At 45.7% G+C, this 25,193-nt stretch overlaps 1 pseudogene; it reads right to left on the bottom strand.

Annotated features, from left to right (window-relative positions):
• On the bottom strand, positions 1–24,138 carry LOC121546145 (annotated as a pseudogene).
• Between the last annotated feature and the right edge of the window lie 1,055 nt (positions 24,139–25,193).

The raw sequence follows: 25,193 nt of genomic DNA, 5'->3' as shown, positions 1-25,193 counted from the left end.
ATGGAGGCATTCTTTATGTATGTTGTGTTGAGCAGAAACCTTGCTAGTGACATGGAGACATTCTTTATGTATGTTGTGTTGAGCAGAAACCTTGCTAGTGACATGGAGGCATTCTTTATGTATGTTGTGTTGAGCAGAAACCTTGCTAGTGACATGGAGACATTCTTTATGTATGTTGTGTTGAGCAGAAACCTTGCTAGTGACATGGAGACATTCTTTATGTATGTTGTGTTGAGCAGAAACCTTGCTAGTGACATGGAGACATTCTTTATGTATGTTGTGTTGAGCAGAAACCTTGCTAGTGACATGGAGACATTCTTTATGTATGTTGTGTTGAGCAGAAACCTTGCTAGTGACATGGAGCCACCATTGACATACGAGTACAGTTTATATTCACATACCCGGTATTCATAGTGTTTTATTTATATACATCGTTGGGGTTCACCAACCTTAGTGAAGTGGAACTGCAGAGGGTCGTCAGTGGACAGCGAGAGTCCCCTGGACAGATACTCAGGCAGGGGGTTGCGGTGGTAGCTGAGGAACAGACTGTTGTTGCTGAGAGGAGACATGGCGATGCCGATCTGAGCCAGGTAGTAGAGGTACTGCAGGACGGGGGCCTGGTGAGGACACGGTGATACACTATGTGTAGTAGAGGTACTGCAGGACAGGGACGGGTGAGGACACGGTGATACACTATGTGTTCTGTTGTGGGCAGTTGTCTCTTATGACTGGAAACATTTGTTGATACAAAAAGAACAACCAACCCCGTGAAGCATTTTTTGCATTGGAACATTTACAGTAGCTGCCATTTGTTTGAAAGGCACCTGGTGGTCACAAGCTCGTACTGTAGATGACTGACGACTTTGTCCTCGTTGTGGTGTGTGAAATATAGACAGTGTGGCGGCTAACGCTGTGTGCAGCAGTACCTTCCTGAGCAGCAGTCCGTGGGAGATGTTTTCTGACAGCATGAAACCTGACACCAGGTGATGGATAGGCCCCGCCTCCCCACAGTGAGGACGCAGCACCAGGGTGTTGAAACCTCTCTGCCTGGAACACACACAGATAGATAGATAGATAGATAGATAGATAGAGAGATAGAGAGATGGAGAGATGGAGAGATGGAGAGATGGAGAGATGGAGAAGATAGATTGATTGGTGGTACACACAATCATAGAGGTACAGTGGGGACGAGACTCAAACCATATAAAACACAGCTACACGGACAGCTGAAGAGATAAGGTGGTTAATAATAATAATAATAATAATAATATGCCATTTAGCAGATGCTTTTATCCATATATGCATGCATACATTGTATTATTATATTATTATTATTATGAAAAAAAAAAAAATTGTACGGGTGGTCCCGGGGATCGAACCCACTACCTTGGCGTTACAAGCGCCGTGCTCTACCAGCTGAGCTACAGAGGACCAGTTTAGCAACCCTGTATAACTAATGCTACATAACAGGCAGTCACAGAGGTACGGTGGGAGGTCACAGAGGTCAAAGCCAGGGCATATTGAGTGATATGATATGATGTTATGATAAGGGATGGTATTGTGATGGTATTGTGATAGTGTTGTGATGGCGTTGTGATGGGATTGTGATGGCGTTGTGATGGGATTGTGATGGCGTTGTGAAGGTATTGTGATGGCGTTGTGATGGTTTTGTGATGGTATTGTGATGGTATTGTGATAACATTTGATGGTATTGTGATAGCATTGTGATAGGATTGTGATTGTCAGTGAGTTTCCTGTGTTCATTCTCTATTGGTACGTCTGTGTAGGGTCATGACCCTCACAGAAATATGAACAGTACAATTTAGATGTGTTGCTTATGCCCTTTAGTGGAAAGTATCTACAGCAGCTCAGGGCTCTCCGACCCTGTTCCTGGAGAGCTAACCTCCTGTAGGTTTACACCAGGGCTCTTCGACCCTGTTCCTGGAGAGCTACCCTCCTGTAGGTTTACACCAGGGCTCTCCGACCCTGTTCCTGGAGAGCTACCCTCCTGTAGGTTTACACCAGGGATCTCCAACCCTGTTCCTGGAGAGCTACCCTCCTGTAGGTTTACACCAGGGCTCTCCAACCCTGTTCCTGGAGAGCAACCCTCCTGTAGGTTTACACCAGGGCTTCAAAACCAGTTTTAACTAACCTGATTCAGCTTATCAACCAACTAAATATTAGAATCAGGTGAGCTAGATTAGGGTTGGACTGAAAACCTCCAGGAACACGGTTGGACTGAAAACCTCCAGGAACACGGTTGGACTGAAAACCTCCAGGAACACGGTTGGACTGAAAACCTCCAGGAACACGGTTGGACTGAAAACCTCCAGGAACACGGTTGGACTGAAAACCTCCAGGAACAGGGTTGGACTGAAAACCTCCAGGAACACGGTTGGAAAGCCCTGTTCTAGATTCTGTTCCCACATAGCCAGGTGTTTACAGTGATAATGTCAGTGTCATGCTAGAATCAGTGTAAATGGTAATAGTGCTGCAGTGTCATGTGGTCCCATACCTGCGCAGGTGGTTGAGCACGGTCATGTTAGCATACATATAGTACAGGTAGTATGCGTAAGGAGGGTTGTCTTCTGTCCAGTCGGCTGGCAGAGGACTCTCCGTGTTGAAGCAGTGATGCTCCGGTTTAGACTCATTGTCCACACTGTCGAAGCCCACCACCTGAACACACACACACACACACCATTGTCATTGTCGTCGTAAATCGTCATTGTCAACGTCGTCGTCTTCACGATCAGTGGTCGTGTTTGAGAGCATCAATTTAGGTCATTCGCCCGACGACAGACCGAGTAGACTTACTGATTTTACAAATCACCTTGCATCCCAAATAACGACTTATTGTGATTTGTAGATCCGTCAGGATTGATGTTCTCGAACACGCCCAGTGTCTCAGAGAGGTTATCTGCTAGACCACCCTCTGTCGGGGGGCGGAAACAACCGGATGCGTCCGGTTTTAAGGGGACATGGAAAGAGAGCCTATGACACGACTTCCACTTTTGGACGTTAACAAGGAGAACTTCATCTTAACTCCTCCTCCACATTTAACTGGATTGGTTGAACAGTGCAGAAGAGAACCTTCCCACTGTTTTTTTTTACTCTCGTCAGGACCAGAAAGAAAGAAACGCAGCACCGGCATTTCTTTAACACCCTGCTACGTTAGGTTACTGCTAGACAAAAGCCATAACGACTGATCCAACACACAGTGTCCTCTGAACCACTAAACCGACGGATTGTTTACTCACGTGTTGTAGGAAGAGGTGCAGCTCATGGTGTCTGGTGGGGTCGATGGTGACCTCAAACAGAGGCATGAAGATGTTCTCCAGCAGCTCCTGGAAGGTAGACAGCTGCTTCTTGGTGTGGTACACATCACTGCAGAGAGAGATAGAGAGCATGCAGGTGTGGTCACTTTTTTTTATCAGAATTGTATTGGTTTTCAGGTCAAATTTAAGGAATCATAGTTCAGTAACAACAATTAGGCACTTTCACAGTAATTCAATGTTATCTGGCAGCTGGCATGACTATGGTTGTGTGGAAGGACTGAAGAACTCTAACCCCTGTAGATGGACATACTGAAAATATATTGTTTCATTCAGAACAATGTGGAAGAAGTGAGGAACACCAGACAATTGTTGAACGGATGTATTGTAGTAGTAACAGAGATGGTATATAATGTTGTAAGAGGCTTTGGTGGTACTCACAAGAGTCGTGGCACCTGCACCAGCCAGCGTACGTTGTTAGAGTAGACTTGGTGTTTGACGGCCCACTGGGCCAGCTTGTCCCACTCGTCCCTGCAGCGGCCGTAGATGGACAGACGCAGCTCCAGGTCCAGGTCCAGGTCCAGGTCCAGCTCCAGGTTCTGGTATTTACTCTCCTCCAGGTCAGCCATCACTTCCTGACGGGGTGCAGAGGCATACAACAGTCAGCAGGGGGCGCTAAGTACTAGTATAGAACATTACTATAACATTACTACACTACAATACAGCATTACTACAATACAGCATTACTACAGAGGACTCTTGATATCTCCAGGAGTGATAAGTATGATCTTTGTCTTAATCTGTTGTCGTCTAGTACTGTCTTGTTGCTCACTAAGGGCCATCTACTTTAAAGTGCTTCCTGTCTTCCCAGTAGCCTACTTGGTGTGTGAACTGCTGACTGACTCATAACTTGCAGATAAAGTTGTCGACTCGTCAACCAGGATCAAGGGGCAATTTGTGACTGTTGTGGTTTTGGTAATCGGTGTCAGCGGCGGTCTCGAACCTTCGCCCGAAACAAAGACGGTTCTGTGGAGTTATTAGAGGAAGGAAAGAGAGGAAGGTGCCACACTAGTCTCTCACTTGAATATCTTACCCAGTTATTTACAGATGATCTCATTTTGCTCTTTTGAAGCTTTGGCAACTATATGTTTTCTATACTTGTTCACTCCTCTCCCTGTAGGCTTTACAGACGCTCCCCACCCCTTGGCTGCATCCATTCTAATTTAGCGTACCCTGCGCCCACAACCCATTTGGAATTCCTGGCCTCTGGCAGCGTTTGGAACTGCCGATCTACGGTCAAGAACGCAGAGTTCATCTCAGCCTACGCTGCCCCTCAGTCCCTTGACTTTTGGCCCTGAAGGAGACATGGACCAACCCAGAGATCTGCTACACCAGCTGCTCTCTCCAGCTGCTCTCTCTTCACCTGACAACGTTTTCTCTCGTAGTCCGAGAGCATCTAGTGGTGGAACAGGGCTGCTCATTTCTCTAAATGGAGATGATCTCTGTTCTCCCTCACTCACCTGTCCATCTTCTCATTTGAATTCCATGCTGTCACTATCACTTGTCAACTCAAGAGTAACATTGTTTTCATCTATCACCCACCAGGTGCCCTTAGAGAATCAATCAAGCTTGACACCTTGATGAGCTCATTTCGTACTGGTCGACTTCAACCTCCCGACGTCTGCCTTCGATTCATTTCTTTCCAACTCTCTCTTTCCCCTCCTTACCTCACCCGTTCTCAGTCCTCTCCAACTCACAAGGCAGGCAATACGCTTTACCTGCTCTTTACTGGAGGCTGTTAGCCTTCTAGCCTCACTGCAACCCCCCTCCAGGTCTCTGATCACTACTTTGTTTCCTTTTCTGTCTCCCTTTCCTCCAACCCTACCCACTCAGCCCCTACCCAGATGGTCATGCGCCGTCGCAATCTTGGCTCTCTCTCTCTCCCACTACTCCCTCCCACTACTCTCTCCTCTTCTAACCTATCATCTTTCCCTTCTGCTAAATCCTTCTCCGTCCTGTCTCCTGATTCTGCCTCTTCGACCCTACTCTCCTCCCTTTCCGCATCCTATGACTCGCAATGTCCCCCTTCCTCCCGGCCGGCTCAGCCCTCCCCTCCTGCTCCGTGGCTGAGTGACACATTGCGAGCTTACAGAACAGGGTTGCGGGCAGCTGAGCTAAAATGGAAGAAAATGAAACTTACTGTCATCCTTTCACTCCCTCCTCTCTGTCTTCTCTTCCTCTGTATCCGATGCTAAACTTTCTATCACTACATTTCAAGCTTCTGCCTCGAACCCTAGGAAAGTCTTTTCCACCTTCTCCTCCCTCCTTAATCCTCCACCCCCTCCCCCCTCTCCGTGGATGACTTTGTCAATCACTTTGAAAAGAAGGTTGACGACATCCGCTCCTCATTCACTCAGCCTATTGAGTCCACTGGTCCCACTCACACAGAACTACGTTAACCTCTTTCTCCACTGGCTGCATCCCCTCTGACTTCAAAATGGCCTGAGTCACTCCCCTCCTCAAGAAACCAACACTCAAAAACTACAGACCGGTATCCTTTCTTTCTTTTCTTTCCATAACACTTGAGCGTGCCGTCTCTGACCAACTCTCGCTATCTCTCTCAGAACGATCTTCTTGACCTTAACCAGTCAGACTTCCAGGCGGGTCACTTAACCGAGACTGCTCTTCTCTCTGTGTCACGGAGGCTCTCCGCACTGCCAAAGCTGACTCTCTCTCCTCTGTTCTCATCCTCCTAGATCTATCCGCTGACTTCGACACTGTGAACCATCAGATCCTCCTCTCCGCCCCTCTCAGGGCTGGACGTCTCAGGCTCAGAACACTCTTAGATTGCATCCTACCTGGCAGGCAGTTCCAAAATACTGCCGGTCTCCATGGTAATTGACCGTTAATTAACAAAAATACGTTTAGCATTTCCTGGCTTCCACTCATACAAGCTGCTGAGGCGTGCCTTTTGGAACATCTACATTTAAAAAAAGTCAAATAAATCAATTTAATATAGCCTACACCATCACAATAAAATCCATTATTTATGTAGTTGTGATAAACCTGGGAATGTCTGAGAAATCAAAACCTAAGGGTTGCATGATGCAACTATACTGATGAATTGGAAAAAGCCGCAAAAAAAAAAAAAGGCATGCGCTCTCTGATCCTTCCCGTGATGAGAGAGAGACAATTGCATTGCTGCTCTGCTTGTGTGGCAAAGCAAGTTAGGGGATATCTAATCGATAGAAGATGGAATTAAAATGACAGAATTCAAAGTTAAATGATAAAGAAAGGGTACTTACTTAACACACACACACACACACACACACACACACACACACACACACACACACACAGCTCTTCTCTGTCCTGGGACCCAAATGGTGGAACCAGATTCCCCCTGAAGCTAGAACAGCAGAGTCCCTGCCCATCTTCTGAAAACGTATGAAACCCCGCCTCTTTTTAAAGAGCATCTTAAATAATCCCACAGCACCCCCCGTTTTCTCTCTTACTAGCACTGACTTTGCTGATAGCTACTTTATTGAGGAAAAATGTACTTACTATGACCGTGATATGGTGTTGTCCCACCTAGCTACCTTAAGATGAATGCACTAACTGTAAGTCACTCTGGATAAGGGCGTCCACTAAATGACTCAAATGTAAAATGTACTACAATGCAACATTACTATAATACAACATTACTACTCTCTGTGGTTGCATCCTGATTCTCTACCCTTCTTATGAAGTGTGCACTTGCACAATCTTTCTGTGGTGGAAACTCCCTCTAATTGCTCACACAAATCCGATGCTTTTAATTTCAGATGGAGATTGTGAAAGTTCACACATCGGGAGAAGGGGTCGAGAATCATGACGTAGGAGGAGAATATACAGTATGTTGATTATTTACATTTTTAGTCATTTAGCAGACGCTCTTATCCAGAGTGACTTACAGTTAGTGAGTGCATACATTTTCATACTGGCCCCCCGTGGGAATCGAACCCACAACCCTGACGTTGCAAACGCCATGCCCTACCAACTGAGCTACACGGGACTATATGCATTCACCTTGATGATGTGTCCAAAGTATTTCCCCTCTACATGGTTGTCTGTTTTGATGAAGATCTCTCTAAGGATGGACTCCCCGATGGGGTTGTATTTGGCGTTGAACTTGTCAAAGCGATGGAAAGTGTTGCGGTCCTGTGAAGAGAAAGGGGACGTTCTTGTTGATGTCGCTGCCAAGCTGTCAAGTCAGATAGTCGTCTGTCTTTAAAGCACAGTTGTCAATCAAAAAGCTCTAAAAAAAAAATAGAACAACTGTTCATCCATCCTTTTCCTGAGATCTCTTCATTGACCTTCCTGTCTCCTCTATGTGTCCTCTCTTAATATAGGAACCAAAACCAATATTGTACAAACAGAGAGGATGAAGGAGAGGTAGCTACTTAAGACTATCGACATGCAACCCTCTGTCTCCTCCCTCGACCCCTCTCCACCACCACTCACAGCGTGCATGTCCAGTGTGTCCACACTCAGGTCGAAGGCTGTGAGGTTCATGGTTTCGAACACCTCCATGAGCGTCTGTCCCTTGTCTCTCTCCGCATGGACTATCTCCCCTGGATACTTCTTCATGGCCCTCTTGATGAACCTCAGCAGGTGTTTCTGGTTCATGCAGGACGAGGCGTGGATGTGGGTGTCCACCTGGGTGCGCAACAAGGAACCAGATACAGACACAGATGAATGAAGATAGAATAGCATCACACCGAAATACGCAACACTTCGAGCGCATCGGCCTGAGCAAAGCTCTGCGCAGATTTGAACATCTTGGGTCAAATAATGAGCAGTTCTTTGGGGGTGCAAGATGATTTCTAGATCACTGATTCTGCGTAGAGCATAGCTCACGCTGGTCCTCTCCAAACACGCTGACTGAGGACTCACCTTGCGTATGTTGTAGAAATCTCTGTGAGGGACTTTCTTCTGAGCTGCAAGCTCCTTCATCTCATTCAGCAGGATGTGCATCTGGAACTTAGAACTCAGGTACTGTAACCGACGGTAACAGAATGACTTCCTGTGAAGGCAGGAAGTAAACCCAGACACAACGTCAGTTGCTCCACTGATAACAGGCAGCACACTGTCAGGAGTAACTGACAGACGACTCGCGGTCTATCATCATGATGTTTTGCTTCTTGACAGAATGGCCATTATAGAAACCTTGGGCTTGATTCAATCTGTAGCGCGATTTAAATGTAAAGGTAATTTCGACATATGCATTTTACCGTAAAGGCAGTCTCCGCGAATGCGGGAACATTGCCTTTCTATCACGCTGTAGCGCAAGTCTTCAGCCCCACTGATTTGAATCAACACTACCACATACAGTGGGGAGAACAAGTATTTGATACACTGCCGATTTTGCAGGTTTTCCTACTTACAAAGCATGTAGAGGTTTGTAATTTTTATCATAGGTACACTTCAACTGTGAGAGACGGAATCTAAAACAAAAATCCAGAAAATCACATTGTATGATTTTTAAGTAATTAATTTGCATTTTATTGCATGACATAAGTATTTGATCACCTACCAACCAGTAAGAATTCCGGCTCTCACAGACCTGTTAGTTTTTCTTTAAGAAGCCCTCCTGTTCTCCACTCATTACCTGTATTAACTGCACCTGTTTGAACTCGTTACCTGTATAAAAGACACCTGTCCACACACTCAATCAAACAGACTCCAACCTCTCCACAATGGCCAAGACCAGAGAGCTGTGTAAGGACATCAGGGATAAAATTGTAGACCTGCACAAGGCTGGGATGGGCTACAGGACAATAGGCAAGCAGCTTGGTGAGAAGGCAACAACTGTTGGCGCAATTATTAGAAAATGGAAGAAGTTCAAGATGACGGTCAATCACCCTCGGTCTGGGGCTCCATGCAAGATCTCACCTCGTGGGGCATCAATGATATGAGGAAGGTGAGGGATCAGCCCAGAACTACACGGCAGGACCTGGTCAATGACCTGAAGAGAGCTGGGACCACAGTCTCAAAGAAAAACCATTAGTAACACTTTTGTTTTAGATTCCGTCTCTCACAGTTGAAGGGTACCTATGATAAAAATTACAGACCTCTACATGCTTTGTAAGTAGGAAAACCTGCAAAATCGGCAGTGTATCAAATACTTGTTCTCCCCACTGTATATATGCCATCAGAGGTATGTTAACTCACACAGGTCCGTTGATGATGAGGGCCATCATGACGTTCATATCAGCGATGTACTCCGGTAGGTCTGGGTACGGCAGCTCCAACTCTGTAGACCTGAAATGACAGTACACAGACTTTTAACACCGTCTCGATAGCCAACAGCCAGTAAACTAAAAGGCACTCACACAAAGTAGTCTTTTTCATAATGCCACTGAAGGCCAAAGTAATGACAACTTATAAACAGATATATGGCTGCTAGGTATCGGCATGTTTATAACCATGGTAACAATTTATCTAAAGCCTTTAGGTATATTGCTTGACAACTTGTTATAAGCACGTATGAGCCTTTTTTTATAATGTGTTATAATAAGGCTAACAATATGATATGTTAAGGGTTAATTGACGTGTCGCACGTGTCCATGGTGTCCTTCTTAGTGTAGATATGGACGACACCGTTGACCATCTTGCAGCCGTAGTCTATGTCAGGAGGCATACAGGAAGTGTCTTGGTTCTCATAGGGGTGTGTGGCGGAGACAGGAGGGTGGACCGTCTGGTCTAGGTCTAGAATAGAGTACAGTACACTAGAGTAGAATAGAATCAAATAGAACGTTATTAAACCGTCAGACACAAGACAGTTGGGATGGAATGGGAATGCACAGGGCGTTACGCCAAACCAAACATTTATTTTCACGGCTGAATTTCGATGATGAAAATTCTCCCCACACTGAGTGACAGTCTGTGTTTCCTGCAGGAGGTAGAGGGGAATAGCACATATGAAACCATCTCTTCATCTGTAGCTGGCTTGCTTTAACTACCACCTGTGAGTGTATGTAGGTAGGTACATACAGTTGAAGTCGGAAGTTTACATACACTTAGGTTGGAGTCATTAAAACTTGTTTTTCAACCACTCCACAAATGTCTTGTTAACAAACTATAGTTTTGGCAAGTCGGTTAGGACATCTACTTTGTGCATGACACAAGTAATTTTTCCAACAATTGTTTACAGACAGATTATTTCACTTATAATTCACTGTATCACAATTCCAGTGGGTCAGAAGTTTAAATACACTAAGTTGACTGTGCCTTTTAAACAGCTTGGAAAATTCCAGAAAATGATGTCATGGCTTTAGAAGCTTCTGATACGCTAATTGACATCATTTGAGTCAATTGGAGGTGTACCTGTGGATGTATTTCAAGGCCTACCTTCAAACTCAGTGCCTCTTTGCTTGACATCATGGGAAAATCAAAAGAAATCAGCCAAGACCTCAGAAAAAAAATGGTAGACCTCCACAAGTCTGGTTCATCCTTGGGAACAATTTCCAAACGCTCAGGAAGGAGACGCGTTCCGTCTCCTAGAGATCAAATCAAATCAAATTTTATTTGCCACATGCGCCGAATACAACAGGTGTAGACATTACAGTGAAATGCTTACTTACAAGCCCTTAACCAACAATGCAAAGTAAAGACATTTTAAAAAGTGTTAAGCAAAAAAAATTTAAGCAAATAACTAAAGAGCAGCAGTAAAATAAAATAACAGTAGGGAGGCTATATACAGGGGGGTACCGGTGCAGAGTCAATGTGCGGGGGCACCGGCTAGTCGAGGTAATTGCGGTAATATGTACATGTGGGTAGAGTTAAAGTGACTATGCATAAATAATAAACAGGGTAGCAGCAGAGTAAAAAAGGGGGTGGGGGTGGGGGTGGGGGGGCAGTGCAAATTGTCCGGGTAGCCATGATTAGCTGTTCAGGAGTCTTATGGCTTGGGGGTAGAAGCTGTTGAGAAGTCTTTTGGACCTAGACTTGGCGCTCCGGTACCGCTTGCCGTGCGGTAGCAGAGAGAATAGTCTATGACTAGGGTGGCTGGAGTCTTTGACAATTTTGAGGGCCTTCCTCTGACACCGCCTGGTATAGAGATCCTGGATGGCAGGAAGCTTGGCCCCAGTGATGTACTGGGCCGTACGCACTACCCTCTGTAGTGCCTTGCGGTCGGAGGCCGAGCAGTTGCCATACCAGGTGGCGATGCAACCAGTCAGGATGCTCTCGATGGTGCATCTGTAGAACTTTTTGAGGATCTGAGGACCCATGCCAAATGTTTTCGGTCTCCTGAGGGGGAATAGGCTTTGTCGTGCCCTCTTCACGACTGTCTTGGTGTGTTTGGACCATGATCATTTGTTGGTGATGTGGACACCAAGGAACTTGAAGCTCTCAACCTGTTCCACTACAGCCCCATCGGTGAGAATGGGGGCGTGCTCAGTCCTCTTTTTTTTCCTGTAGTCTACAATCATCTCCTTTGTCTTGATCACGTTGAGGGAGATGTTGTTATCCTGGCACCACATGGCCAGGTCTCTGACCTCCTCCCTATAGGCTGTCTCATCGTTGTTGGTGATCAGGCCTACCACTGTTGTCGTCTGCAAACTTAATGATGGTGTTGGAGTCGTGCCTGGCCATGCAGTCATGGGTGAACAGGGAGTACAGGAGGGGACTGAGCATGCACCCCTGAGGGGCCCCCGTGTTGAGGATCAGCGTGGCAGATGTGTTGTTACCTACCCTTACCACCTGGGGGCGGCCTGTCAGGAAGTCCAGGATCCAGTTGCAGAGGGAGGTGTTTAGTCCCAGGATCCTTAGCTTAGTGATGAGCTTTGAGGGCACTATGGTGTTGAACGCTGAGCTGTTGTCAATGAATAGCATTTTCACGTACAGTGAGGGAAAAAAGTATTTGATCCCATGCTGATTTTGAACGTTTGCCCACTGACAAATAAATTATCAGTCTATAATTTTAATGGTAGGTTTATTTGAACAGTGAGAGACAGAATAACAACAACAAAATCCAGAAAAACGCATGGCAAAAATGTTATAAATTGATTTGCATTTTAATGAGGGAAATAAGTATTTGACCCCCTCTCAATCAGAAAGATTTCTGGCTCCCAGGTGTCTTTTATACAGGTAACGAGCTGAGATTAGGAGCACACTCTTAAAGGGAGTGCTCCTAATCTCAGCTTGTTACCTGTATAAAAGACACCTGTCCACAGAAGCAATCAATCAATCAGATTCCAAACTCTCCACCATGGCCAAGACCAAAGAGCTCTCCAAGGATGTCAGGGACAAGATTGTAGACCTACACAAGGCTGGAATGGGCTACAAGACCATCGCCAAGCAGCTTGGTGAGAAGGTGACAACAGTTGGTGCGATTATTCGCAAATGGAAGAAACACAAAATAACTGTCAATCTCCCTCGGCCTGGGGCTCCATGCAAGAGCTCACCTCGTGGAGTTGCAATGATCATGAGAACGGTGAGGAATCAGCCCAGAACTACACAGGAGGATCTTGTCAATGATCTCAAGGCAGCTGGGACCATAGTCACCAAGAAAACAATTGGTAACACACTACGCCGTGAAGGACTGAAATCCTGCAGAGCCCGCAAGGTCCCCCTGCTCAAGAAAGCACATATACAGGCCCGTCTGAAGTTTGCCAATGAACATCTGAATGATTCAGAGGAGAACTGGGTGAAAGTGTTGTGGTCAGATGAGACCAAAATCGAGCTCTTTGGCATCAACTCAACTCGCCGTGTTTGGAGGAGGAGGAATGCTGCCTATGACCCCAAGAACACCCTCCCCACCGTCAAACATGGAGGTGGAAACATTATGCTTTGGGGGTGTTTTTCTGCTAAGGGGACAGGACAACTTCACCACATCAAAGGGACAATGGACGGCACCATGCACCGTCAAATCTTGGGTGAGAACCTCCTTCCCTCAGCAAGGGCATTGAAAATGGGTCGTGGATGGATATTCCAGCATGACAATGACCCAAAACACACAGCCAAGGCAACAAAGGAGTGGCTCAAGAAGAAGCACATTAAGGTCCTGGAGTGGCCTAGCCAGTCTCCAGACCTTAATCCCATAGAAAATCTGTGGAGGGAGCTGAAGGTTTGAGTTGCCAAACATCAGGCTTGAAACCTTAATGACTAGGAGAAGATCTGCAAAGAGGAGTGGGACAAAATCCCTCCTGAGATGTGTGCAAACCTGGTGGCCAACTACAAGAAACATCTGACCTCTGTGATTGCCAACAAGGGTTTTGCCACCAAGTACTAAGTCATGTTTTGCAGAGGGGTCAAATACTTATTTCACTCATTAAAGTACAAATCAATTTATAACATTTTTGACATGGGTTTTTCTGGATTTTGTTGTTGTTATTCTGTCTCTCACTGTTCAAATAAACCTACCATTAAAATTATAGACTGATCATGTCTTTGTCAGTGGGCAAACGTACAAAATCAGCAGGGGATCAAATACTTATAATATAATATGCCATTTAGCAGACGCTTTTAGCCAAAGCGACTTACAGTCATGCGGGCATACATTTTTGTGTATGGGTGGTCCCAGGGATCGAACCCATCAGGCAAACGTACAAAATCAGCAGGGGATCAAATACTTTTTTCCCTCACTGTACGTGAGAATACTATTCATTGACAACAGCTCAGCGTTCAACACCATAGTGCCCTCAAAGCTCATCACTAAGCTAGGACTAAACACCTCTTGTCCAGGTGGGAAAGGGCAGTGTGGAGTGCAATAGAGATTGCATCATCTGTGGATCTGTTGGGGCGGTATGCAAATTGGAGTGGGTCTAGGGTTTCTGGGATAATGGTATTGATATGAGCCATGACCAGCCTTTCAAAGCACTTCATGGCTACAGGTCGGTAGTCATTAAGGTAGGTTATCATAGTGTCCTTGGGCACAGGGACTATGGTGGTCTGCTTGAAACACGTTGGTATTACAGACTCAGTCAGGGACATGTTGAAAATGTCAGTGAAGACACTTGCCAGTTGGTCAGCACATGTTCGGAGTACACATCCTGGTAATCCGTTGTGAATGTTGACCTGCTTAAAAGTCTTACTCACATCGGCTACGGAGAGCGTGATCACATAGTCATCCGGAACAGCTGGTGCTCTCATGCATGCTTCAGTGTTGCTTGCCTCGAAGCGAGCATAGAAGTGATTTAGCTCATCTGTTAGGCTTGTGTCACTGGGCAGCTCGCGGCTGTGCTTCCCTTTGTAGTCGGGGCGGCAGGTAGCTTAGTGGTTAAGAGCGTTGTGCCAGTAACCGAAAGGTCGCTGGTTCTAATCCCCTAGGCGACTAGGTGAAAAATCTGTCGATGTGCCCTTGAGCAAGGCACTTAACCCTAATTGCTCCTGTAAGTCGCTCTGGATAAGAGCGTCTGCTAAATGTAGTCTGTAATAGTTTTCAAGCCCTGCCACATCTGACAAGCATCAGAGCCGGTGTAGTACAATTCAATCTTAGTCCTGTATTGACTCTTTACCTGTTTGATGGTTCGTCGGAGGGCATAGCGGGATTTCTTATAAGCGTCCGGGTTAGAGTCCCGCTCCTTGAAAGCGGCAGCTCTAGCCTTTAGCTCAGTGCGGATGTTGCCTGTAATCCATGGCTTCTGGTTGGGGTATGTACGTACGGTCACTGTGGGGAAGACGTCATCGATGCACTTATTGATGAAGCCAGTGACTGATGTGGTGTACTCCTCAATGCTATCTGAAGAATCCCGGAACATATTCCAGTCTGTGCTAGCAAAACAGTCCTGTAACTTAGCATCTGCGTCATCTGACCACTTTTTTATTAACCGAGTCACTGGTGCTTCCTGCTTTAGTTTTTGCTTATAAGCAGGAATCAGGAGGATAGAGTTATGGTCAGATTTGCCAAATGGAGGGCGAGGGAGAGCTTTGTATGCGTCTCTGTGTGTTTAGTAAAGGTGGTCTAGAGTTTGTTTTTCCTCTGGTTGCACATTTAACATGCTGGTAGAAATGAGGTAGAACAGATTTAAGTTTCCCTGCATTAAAGTCCCCGGCCACTAGGAGTGCTGCCTCTGGATGAGCGTTTTCCTGTTTACTTATGGCCTTATACAGCTAATTGAGTGCAGTCTTAGTGCCAGCATTGGTTTGTGGTGGTATATAGACAGCTACGAAAAATATACAAGAAAACTCTCTTGGTAAATAGTGTGGTCTACAGCTTATCATGAGATACTCTACCTCAGGCGAGCAAAACCTTGAGACTTCCTTATTATTAGATTTTTTGCACCAGCTGTTGTTTACAAATATACACTGACCGCCACCCCTTGTCTTACCGGAGTCAGCAGTTCTATCCTGACGATGTAGCGTATAACCCCCCAGCTGTATGTTATCAATGTCGTTGTTCAGCCACGACTCGGTGAAACATAATATATTACAGTTTTTAATGTCCCGTTGGTAGGATAACTGTAATCTTAGGTCATCTACCTTATTCTCAAATGATTGAACGTTGGCTAATAGGATTGATGGAAGAGGCAGTTTACTCGCTCACCGTCGGATCCTTACAAGGCACCCGACCTACGTCCACGATATCTCTGTCTCTTTCTCATGCGAATGAGGATATCCTTCGCGTCCGACTCATTGAAGAAAAAATCTTTGTCCAATACGATGAACGTACTTTGGTGCGAAAAGTGCAAATCAATCCCAGAACAACAGCAAAGGACCTTGTGAAGATGCTGGAGGAAACAGGTACAAAAGTATCTATATCCACAGTAAAACGAGTCCTATATCGACATAACCTGAAAGGCCGCTCAGCAAGGAAGAAGCCACTGCTGCAAAACCGCCATAAAAAAGCCAGACTACGGTTTGCAACTGCACATGGGGACAAAGATTGTGCTTTTTGGAGAAATGTCCTCTGGTTTGATGAAACGAAAATAGAACTGTTTGGCCATAATGACCATCGTTATGTTTGGAGGAAAAAGGGGGTGCTTGCAAGCCGATGAACACCATCCCAACCGTGAAGCACGGGGGTGGCAGCATCATGCTGTGGGGGTGCTTTGCTGCAGGAGGGACTGGTGCACTTCACAAAATAGATGACATCATGAGGAAGGAAAATTATGTGGATATATTGAAGCAACATCTCAAGACATCAGTCAGGAAGTTAAAGCTTGGTCGCAAATGGGTCTTCCAAATGGACAATGACCCCAAGCATACTTCCAAAGTTGTGGCAAAATGGCTTAAGGACAACAAAGTCAAGGTATTGGAGTGGCCATCACAAAGCCCTGACCTCAATCCTATAGAACATTTGTGGGCAGAACTGAAAAAGTGTGTGCGAGCAAGGAGGCCTACAAACATGACTCAGTTACACCAGCTCTGTCAGGAGGAATGGGCCAAAATTCACCCAACTTATTGTGGGAAGCTTGTGGAAGGCTACCCGAAACGTTTGACCCAAGTTAAACAATTTAAAGGCAATGCTACCAAATACTAATTGAGTGTATATAAATTTCTGACCCACTGGGAATGTGATGAAAGAAATAAAAGCTGAAATAAATAATTCTCTCTACTATTATTCTGACATTTCACATTCTTAACATAAAGTGGTGAGCCTAACTGACCTAAAACAGGGAATTTTTACTAGGATTAAATGTCAGGAATTGTGAAAAACTGAGTTTAAATGTATTTGGCTAAGGTGTATGTAAACTTCCGACTTCAACTGTAGGTAGGTGTGTACTTAGGTAGGTAGGTAGTTAGGTAGGTACGTATTTATGTAGGTAGGTAGGTAGGTGTGTATGTATTTATGTAGGTAGGTACGTATGTAGGTAGGAAGGTGTGTACGTATGTAGGTAGGTAGGAAGGTGTGTACGTATGTAGGTAGGTAGGTAGGTAGGTAGGTAGGTAGGTAGGTAGGTAGGTAGATGTGTACGTATGTAGGTAGGTAGGTAGGTGTGTATGTATGTATGTATATATATGTACGTGTTTGTGTAATCTACCTGCAGTAACAGAAGTCTCAGGTATCTCCTCGTAGATGCCCATATCTAGAGGTCTGTCACTGAGTTCCTCCAGGTAGCTGGCTGTGGTCCGACAGAAGTTCTGCATGGACAGGCCAATGTACTTCTCCCTGATGAACAAGGCCTTCACCACACACTTAGCAGCATCCAGCAGGTCTGTGAAGGGAACCTGGAGGTGAGCGAAGGGGTCGGGAAGAGGAGGCACAGGTTAGTACTGCCAGTCCTACTTCTAGTCTCCTACTACCGGAGGAATCCGGTTCGGAGAAACAGGTAACATGTCGGAAGGTTGGCTGCTTGTGGTAAAATCCAAGTGGAGAGAAATCAAAGTTTTACATAGGACCTGTATTCAATACCAATGAGTAAAGCCAGGGAACCTTACTGAATAAACTCAAGGTGTTTACTGTGGTGGAAGCGGTAACGGCCGTTGGGGATATTTCTGTGACCTACTCCACATTTCTCCTCTCCAGAGATGGAGACTCGCTGGTACTCCTTCTCTCCTTCCCTGTCTTTCTCCTTGGGGTACAGGTCCATGAATGCCTGGCTCTGCTCCTTCAGGTATCTAACACAAGATGATCATGTTTATTCTATAATTTTTTATTATATTCTACTGAAGCCATTTACTTCACGTTCGTATTCTTATATCTTGTATTATATCTTATTGTTGTTGCATTGTCCAGAAGGAACCGGCAAGTAAGCATTTTGTTAGACGGTGTATACCATGTGTATCCCATACATATGACTAATACAACTTTAAAATATAATAATAGTAATTATTAAGTTTCAAGGGGGACTGTTTTAAAGACTGTGTTAGCCTACTTAGCTAAAGCGTATAGGCATCATCTTAGGGAGCTAACGCGAGTCTCCTTAATGTACTCACTCTAGGTCAGTAGCGCTGTCAGTCTTCATGAACTCCTGTTTGGCTCGGAGAAGGATATCTGGCTCAAACCTGAAGAAGACATTAAAAGAAATACTTTTTTTAGAGACTTCCAACATGATCCCATTGTGATTCATGGGAAATTGTTGCTGAATGTTAATTGCCACTATCTCTCTCTCTCTCTTACTTGACATCCTGGCTGATCTGTCTCTGTAGTCGTTGTTGTCTCTCCTCCAGCTGTTCTATCTTCAGGGAACTCATAGGGGGCGCTGAGCATATCACGCTCTGCTATGCTGCGAGAGAACAGCTCCTACACGGACACAGAGAGGAAATGAGCTGGAAAATCCTCAGTTATTTAAATGCAGTTTATCCACTTGTGTGGCTGAAATTGGTAAATGTTGTTAAATTCCATCTTTCTTTCTATCTCACGCACCTCAGCGATCTCCTTGTACTTGCCGTCCATGGAGGTGCGCAGGTCAATGTTCTGTTTCAGCGCTACGGGGATCGCCACGGGGATCCCTGGCAAGGAATGCTGGGAAGTCAGGAGGTGGCGGGCACCACGGGGGTCAACGAGAGAGAGAGAGAGAGAGAGAGAGAGAGAGAGAGAGAGAGAGAGAGAGAGAGAGAGAGAGAGAGAGAGAGAGAGAGAGAGAGAGAGAGAGAGAGAGAGAGAGAGAGAGAGAGAGAGAGAGAGAGAGAGAGAGAGAGAGAGAGAGAGAGAGAGAGAGAGAGAGAGAGAGAGAGAGAGAGAGAGAGAGAGAGAGAGAGAGAGAGAGAGAGAGAGAGAGAGAGAGAGAGAGAGAGAGAGAGAGAGAGAGAGGGGGAGAGAGAGAGAGAGAGAGAGAGAGAGAGAGAGAGAGAGAGAGAGAGAGAGAGACCAAATTGAGACTCTGCATGCAGAAATCTACAATTTATGTTTATTTATTTTCCCATTTGTACTTTAACTATTTGCACGTTGTTACAACACTGTATATATACATAATATGACATTATAATGTCTTTATTCTTTTGAAACTTCTGAGTGTAATGTTTACTGTTAATATTTATTGTTTATTTCACTTTTGTTTACTATCTACTTCACTTGCTTTGGCAATGTTAACACACGTTTCCCATGCCAATAAAACCCTTAAATTGAATTGAATTGAATTGAGAGGGGGGAGAGAGGGGGAGAGAGAGAGAGAGAGAGAGGGGTGCAGTGTTATGTTCAGTCGGCCTGCACCTTGTCAAATCAGATGTGCGTTTTTTCATTTCTGCTATGCTTAGCCAACTCCACAGTGTCTGGCAGACAGTGGTTGTTCCCCAGCCTGACGGTCAAACAGTATACAGAGCAGTACAGAAACAGCAAGCCAGCCCAGTGCTTGAGGTCTGAACTCAGCAGCTGTTTGTACTTTTTGTGGTCCTCTGTAGCTCAGCTGGTAGAGCACGGCGCTTGTAACGCCAAGGTAGTGGGTTCGATCCCCGGGACCACCCATACACAAAAAATGTATGCACGCATGACTGTAAGTCGCTTTGGATAAAAGCGTCTGCTAAATGGCATATTATGTTTTTATGTTTACTTCCTGAGTCCAGACAGACAAAGGACCATTCAAGTTCAGCAGCCACGGCCAATCAACACCACTAAAGGCCCTTCCATAGAATTAGGAATTTGAATACTAGAAAGGACATGAACCTTCTTATGACGGTCCAAAGGTCAGCCATTTTGGTCAGGGAGTTAGCCAACCATGGTTAGCCAGTGTTGTGATAAGATATTGCGTAAAATAAATAATTTAAATAATTTCTCTTCACTGTATGTTTCTTAGCTAGCTAGCCAGCCGGTTTTAGAGGAATGATTCTATATTTTTTTCTAATTAACTGTCAATATGTCAACATTCCATTCAAACAATGCAGTCAATCCACAGCCGTACACTGGTTGAAATCAGTTGATGATAATGACTTAGACAAGTTGTAAATGCAGCAAGTGCTGATATTATCATATAATAGCACTTGCCGGTTTCCAAGAAAATAAATTGACACATTTATGGTCTGTTTACATATATTTTAGAGGCTATTGATATAGAAATTGGTATAGAAACCTGTATAAACTGTATTTATATTTATATGAGAATATTTTAGATTGACAATAATTCTAGTATTTATTTAAATAAAAAAAATTTAGTCATTTTAGCAGACGCTCTTATCCAGAGCGACTTACAGTTAGTGAGTGCATACATTTTCATACTGTCTGACATATCACATGCCTTAGATGAGAGATGCTAACATTAACATTAAGTGAATACAAAGTGGTTGAAAACAGTTCAGACAAGCAGACAGACAGCCAGAGAGCCAGCCTGCCAGACAGACAGCCAGAGAGCCAGCCAGACAGACAGACAGCCAGAGAGCCAGACAGACAGACAGCCAGAGAGCCAGCCAGACAGACAGCCAGAGAGCCAGACAGACAGACAGCCAGAGAGCCAGACAGACAGCCAGAGAGCCAGACAGACAGCCAGAGAGCCAGCCAGACAGACAGCCAGAGAGCCAGACAGACAGACAGCCAGAGAGCCAGACAGACAGCCAGAGAGCCAGCCAGACAGACAGCCAGAGAGCCAGCCAGACAGACAGACAGAGAGCCAGCCAGCCAGCCAGCCAGCCAGCCAGCCAGACAGCGAGCCAGCCAGCCAGACAGACAGACAGAGAGCCAGCCAGCCAGACAGACAGACAGAGAGCCAGCCAGACAGCCAGACAGAGGGATATGGTTCACCTTCGTGTCCCCCAGAGTTTATTTAGCGGTCAGCAGTGTCTGTGTGTGCAACAGTACTATTCTCCCCCCCCCCAAACAGCAGACTAGGATCTAAAATATTAATGTTCCTGTTGAATAATGAATCCCTGGTAGGATGTCTGAGGGGCTGCTGCCCACCAGTATACGCACACACAGTGCATATGGTACCCAGGTCTTACAGTGGTATGATAGCTAGTACATTATAACTGTAGAGCATATACTTGGCTGTGTTGTCATTGAAACATGTGAATGGTCAGACCAGAGCGGGGTGTCGTTGTGAATGGTCAGACCAGAGCGGGGTGTCGTTGTGTTCTGACAGTAGTGGTCAACCAGCGGCCAGTGGTGGGTATGACAGTAGAGCTGAGACCACCGGGCTTGTCTGTATCTAATCCAGCTGTGTGTGTGTGTGTGTGTGTGTGTGTCTGTCTGTGTGTGTGTGTGTCTGTGTGTGTGTGTCTGTGTGTGTGTCTGTGTGTGTGTGTGTGTGTCTGTGTGTCTGTGTGTGTGTGTGTGTGTGTGTGTGTGTGTGTGTGTGTGTGTGTGTGTGTGTGCCCAGCAGCAAAGACAGCAGATCCCTCCGCCACTGACCCTGTCCTGTATGTATCTAATCGCCTAATGGCTGCCATATTTAGATCATCTAATGGTTTCATAACTCCCCATCCACACAACACACAACAAGGCGAAACCGATAACCCCAACAGGAACATTTCACATGCAGATACATACTGTCATGGAAACAAGGGGCTCTGTGAGTTCTATGGAAATAATTCACCATGTGGTGTGATGCTGAACCATTACTGTGAAGTGATGCTGAACCATTACTGTGGTGTGGAAGCTGAACCATTACTGTGGTGTGATACTGAACCATTACTGCGGTGTGGATGCTGAACCATTACTGCGGTGTGATGCTGAACCATTACTGCGGTGTGATGCTGAACCATTACTGCGGTGTGGATGCTGAACCATTACTGCGGTGTGGATGCTGAACCATTACTGCGGTGTGGATGCTGAACCATTACTGTGGTGTGGATGCTGAACCATTACTGCGGTGTGATGCTGAACCATTACTGCGGTGTGATGCTGAACTTCAGCCAATCAGAATCTAGTATTGAAGGATGCAGCAGTATATCCTGAGGATAATCATCAGGGGTCATCATAGATTGTGCTTGTATGGAACTACCCTTTATAGTGCACTACCTTTGAGGGCTCTGGTCTGCACTATAAATGGAATAGGCTGCCATTTGGGACATAAACATGGTACTATATGCTATTCTATTGACCTGGATTTGACCTGGAAACACAAAATGCCCCAGCTAAATGAAATAGGATAATGGTATCACCTTGATATTTGACTTCCACTCCATGAATATTTCAGCAGCTAAACACAGAACTGAACTGAGTATACAGAAGACTCCCTTTTCAATCTCTGTCAGCTGGGGCCTGTGTTGTTGTTGCCAACAGTCGTCAGGGATGAAGGATTAGGGTCAATATCAAGTGGAAACCATCTGATACTGACTGGGAAGGGGAGAAACAAAGGTCAAAGGTTACAACTTCCTGTTTTATTAACCTCCTACATTGCACTGTAGTTTTAGATGTCCCCGACAAACCTCAGATTGCTGTGAAATATGTTAGGCTCACACATTGAAAATAGTCTGCAGAGCTAATGCCAGGGAGCTAACTGATGTCTTCAGTTCTCAGGCAAGTCACTCCTCTGCTTTAGTTACTTCCACATGCTGTGCACATGGTGCAGCTGAGAGTTTCTCTTCCACAACACATCAGCATAATAATGATCAATCTGCAGAAACCTTCTGTATGGTCACCTTCACACAGAGCCTTTCACCTCCACACACACAGAGCCTTTCACCTCCACACACACAGAGCCTTTCACCTCCACACACACAGAGCCTTTCACCTCCACACACACAGAGCCTTTCACCTCCACACACACAGAGCCTTTCACCTCCACACACAGAGCCTTTCACCTCCACACACAGAGGCTTTCACCTCCACACACACAAAGCCTTTCACCTCCACACACACAGAGCCTTTCACCTCCACACACACAGAGCCTTTCACCTCCACACACACAGAGCCTTTCACCTCCACACACAGAGCCTTTCACCTCCACACACAGAGCCTTTCACCTCCACACACACAGAGCCTTTCACCTCCACACACAGAGCCTTTCACCTCCACACACAGAGGCTTTCACCTCCACACACACAAAGCCTTTCACCTCCACACACACAGAGCCTTTCACCTCCACACACACAGAGCCTTTCACCTCCACACACACAGAGCCTTTCACCTCCACACACACAGAGCCTTTCACCTCCACACACACAGAGCCTTTCACCTCCACACACAGAGAGCCTTTCACCTCCACACACAGAGCCTTTCACCTCCACACACACAGAGCCTTTCACCTCCACACACACACAGAGCCTTTCACCTCCACACACAGAGCCTTTCACCTCCACACACAGAGGCTTTCACCTCCACACACACAAAGCCTTTCACCTCCACACACACAGAGCCTTTCACCTCCACACACACAGAGCCTTTCACCTCCACACACACACAGAGCCTTTCACCTCCACACACAGAGGCTTTCACCTCCACACACACAGAGGCTTTCACCTCCACACACACAGAGCCTTTCACCTCCACACACACAGAGCCTTTCACCTCCACACACACAGAGCCTTTCACCTCCACACACACAGAGCCTTTCACCTCCACACACACAGAGCCTTTCACCTCCACACACACAGAGCCTTTCACCTCCACACACACAGAGCCTTTCACTTCCACACACACAGAGCCTTTCACCTCCACACACACAGAGCCTTTCACCTCCACACCCAGAGCCTTTCACCTCCACACACACAGCCTTTCACCTCCACACACACAGAGCCTTTCACCTCCACACACACACAGCCTTTCACCGCCACACACACAGAGGCTTTCACCTCCACACACAGCCTTTCACCTTCACACACACATTGCCTTTCACCTCCAGCATCCAACACTGACTCTGCATAATGCTGTATACATCTTACATCATCACACACTGTACAGTAAAATTATCTCTCTCTCTCTCTCTCTCTCTCTCTACACAAACACACAGGCATGTCCACTGTCCACTCTAATCTGTCATGTCATACATACACAGTGCTGGTCTTGTAGATCCATCCAGTCTCTGTCCCAGTGTGTGTGTCTCTGTGTCTCTCTGTGTGTGTATGTGTCTCTCTCTGTGTGTGTGTGTGTGTGTCTCTGCGTGTGTGTGTCTCTCTGTGTGTGTGTGTGTGTGTGTGTGTATGTGAGTGTGTGTATGTGTTTCTGTGTGTGTGTGTGTCTCTGGGTGTGTTTGTCTCTGTGTGTGTGTCTCTGTGTGTGTGTGTGTGTGTGTGTGTGTGTGTGTGTGTCTCTGTATGTGAAAGAGAAGTCTGTTCAGGTCAGGGTTTGAGACATGCTTGCAGAGAGCCAGTGGTCAGCCAGGAGAGGATTGTGTAATTAAAAAGACCGCCCCCCCTCCCCCTTCCCCCTCCTCTTCTCTCTAACATGAATACAATTAAAGGGCCAGTGTGTATTTATTTCACCTCTTGTCATTGGTGGAGCTGTATTCTCTCGGAACATGCAGTGATGCAGTGTTGTGATGTAAACACAAATGTCTCCATGTCAGAAATATGTCCCAAGTTCCCAACGAAGTGATAATGTAGAAACAGCCAGAAAAATTTGAATTTTTCTCATCTGCCCTTTCAAGACACAGAGTAAACACATGATAACGTAGCATTATTTAAACACCATCATCAATATCTGAAAGTGGAATTACCTTTAAAGCAAACAGGTCAAATGTGGTGAATTCTGAAGTCATGCTTCAAAAAGGGAGAAAGGAGAGGACATTGCTGATCTGTTTGAGGTCTGAATGATCTCTGTGTGATTTGATTAAAACTTAGTTGTTTTCCTCTCAACGTAGATGAGGGAAGAATGAATAAGTTTCGTTCTTATCAATCAGCCAATCAAGAGGTTTGACCTGGTCAGGAGAGGACAACTGGTCCTAGACAATGGCCAGTGTCATTAGATCAGATGGACCTCTGTAGTTTAGTTAGACATTTATTATAATCTTCTTGAACAGAAGAAGCAAAATGTGTCCATGTTTAGGTTGTGCATGTATGCTGATGTATGTATGTATGTATGTATGTATGTATGCATGTAATGGCCCATAGAAGAGACAGCAGTGGTCCTCAGGGCGTTGCATAACGTGTGAATAACCATGTCATTCCTTCTGAAAGAGACTTCTGACT

Source organism: Coregonus clupeaformis, chromosome 30 (assembly GCF_020615455.1).
Source record: "Coregonus clupeaformis isolate EN_2021a chromosome 30, ASM2061545v1, whole genome shotgun sequence".
Lineage (NCBI taxonomy): Eukaryota > Metazoa > Chordata > Actinopteri > Salmoniformes > Salmonidae > Coregonus > Coregonus clupeaformis.
This window is presented reverse-complemented; position numbering and strand designations above follow the sequence as displayed.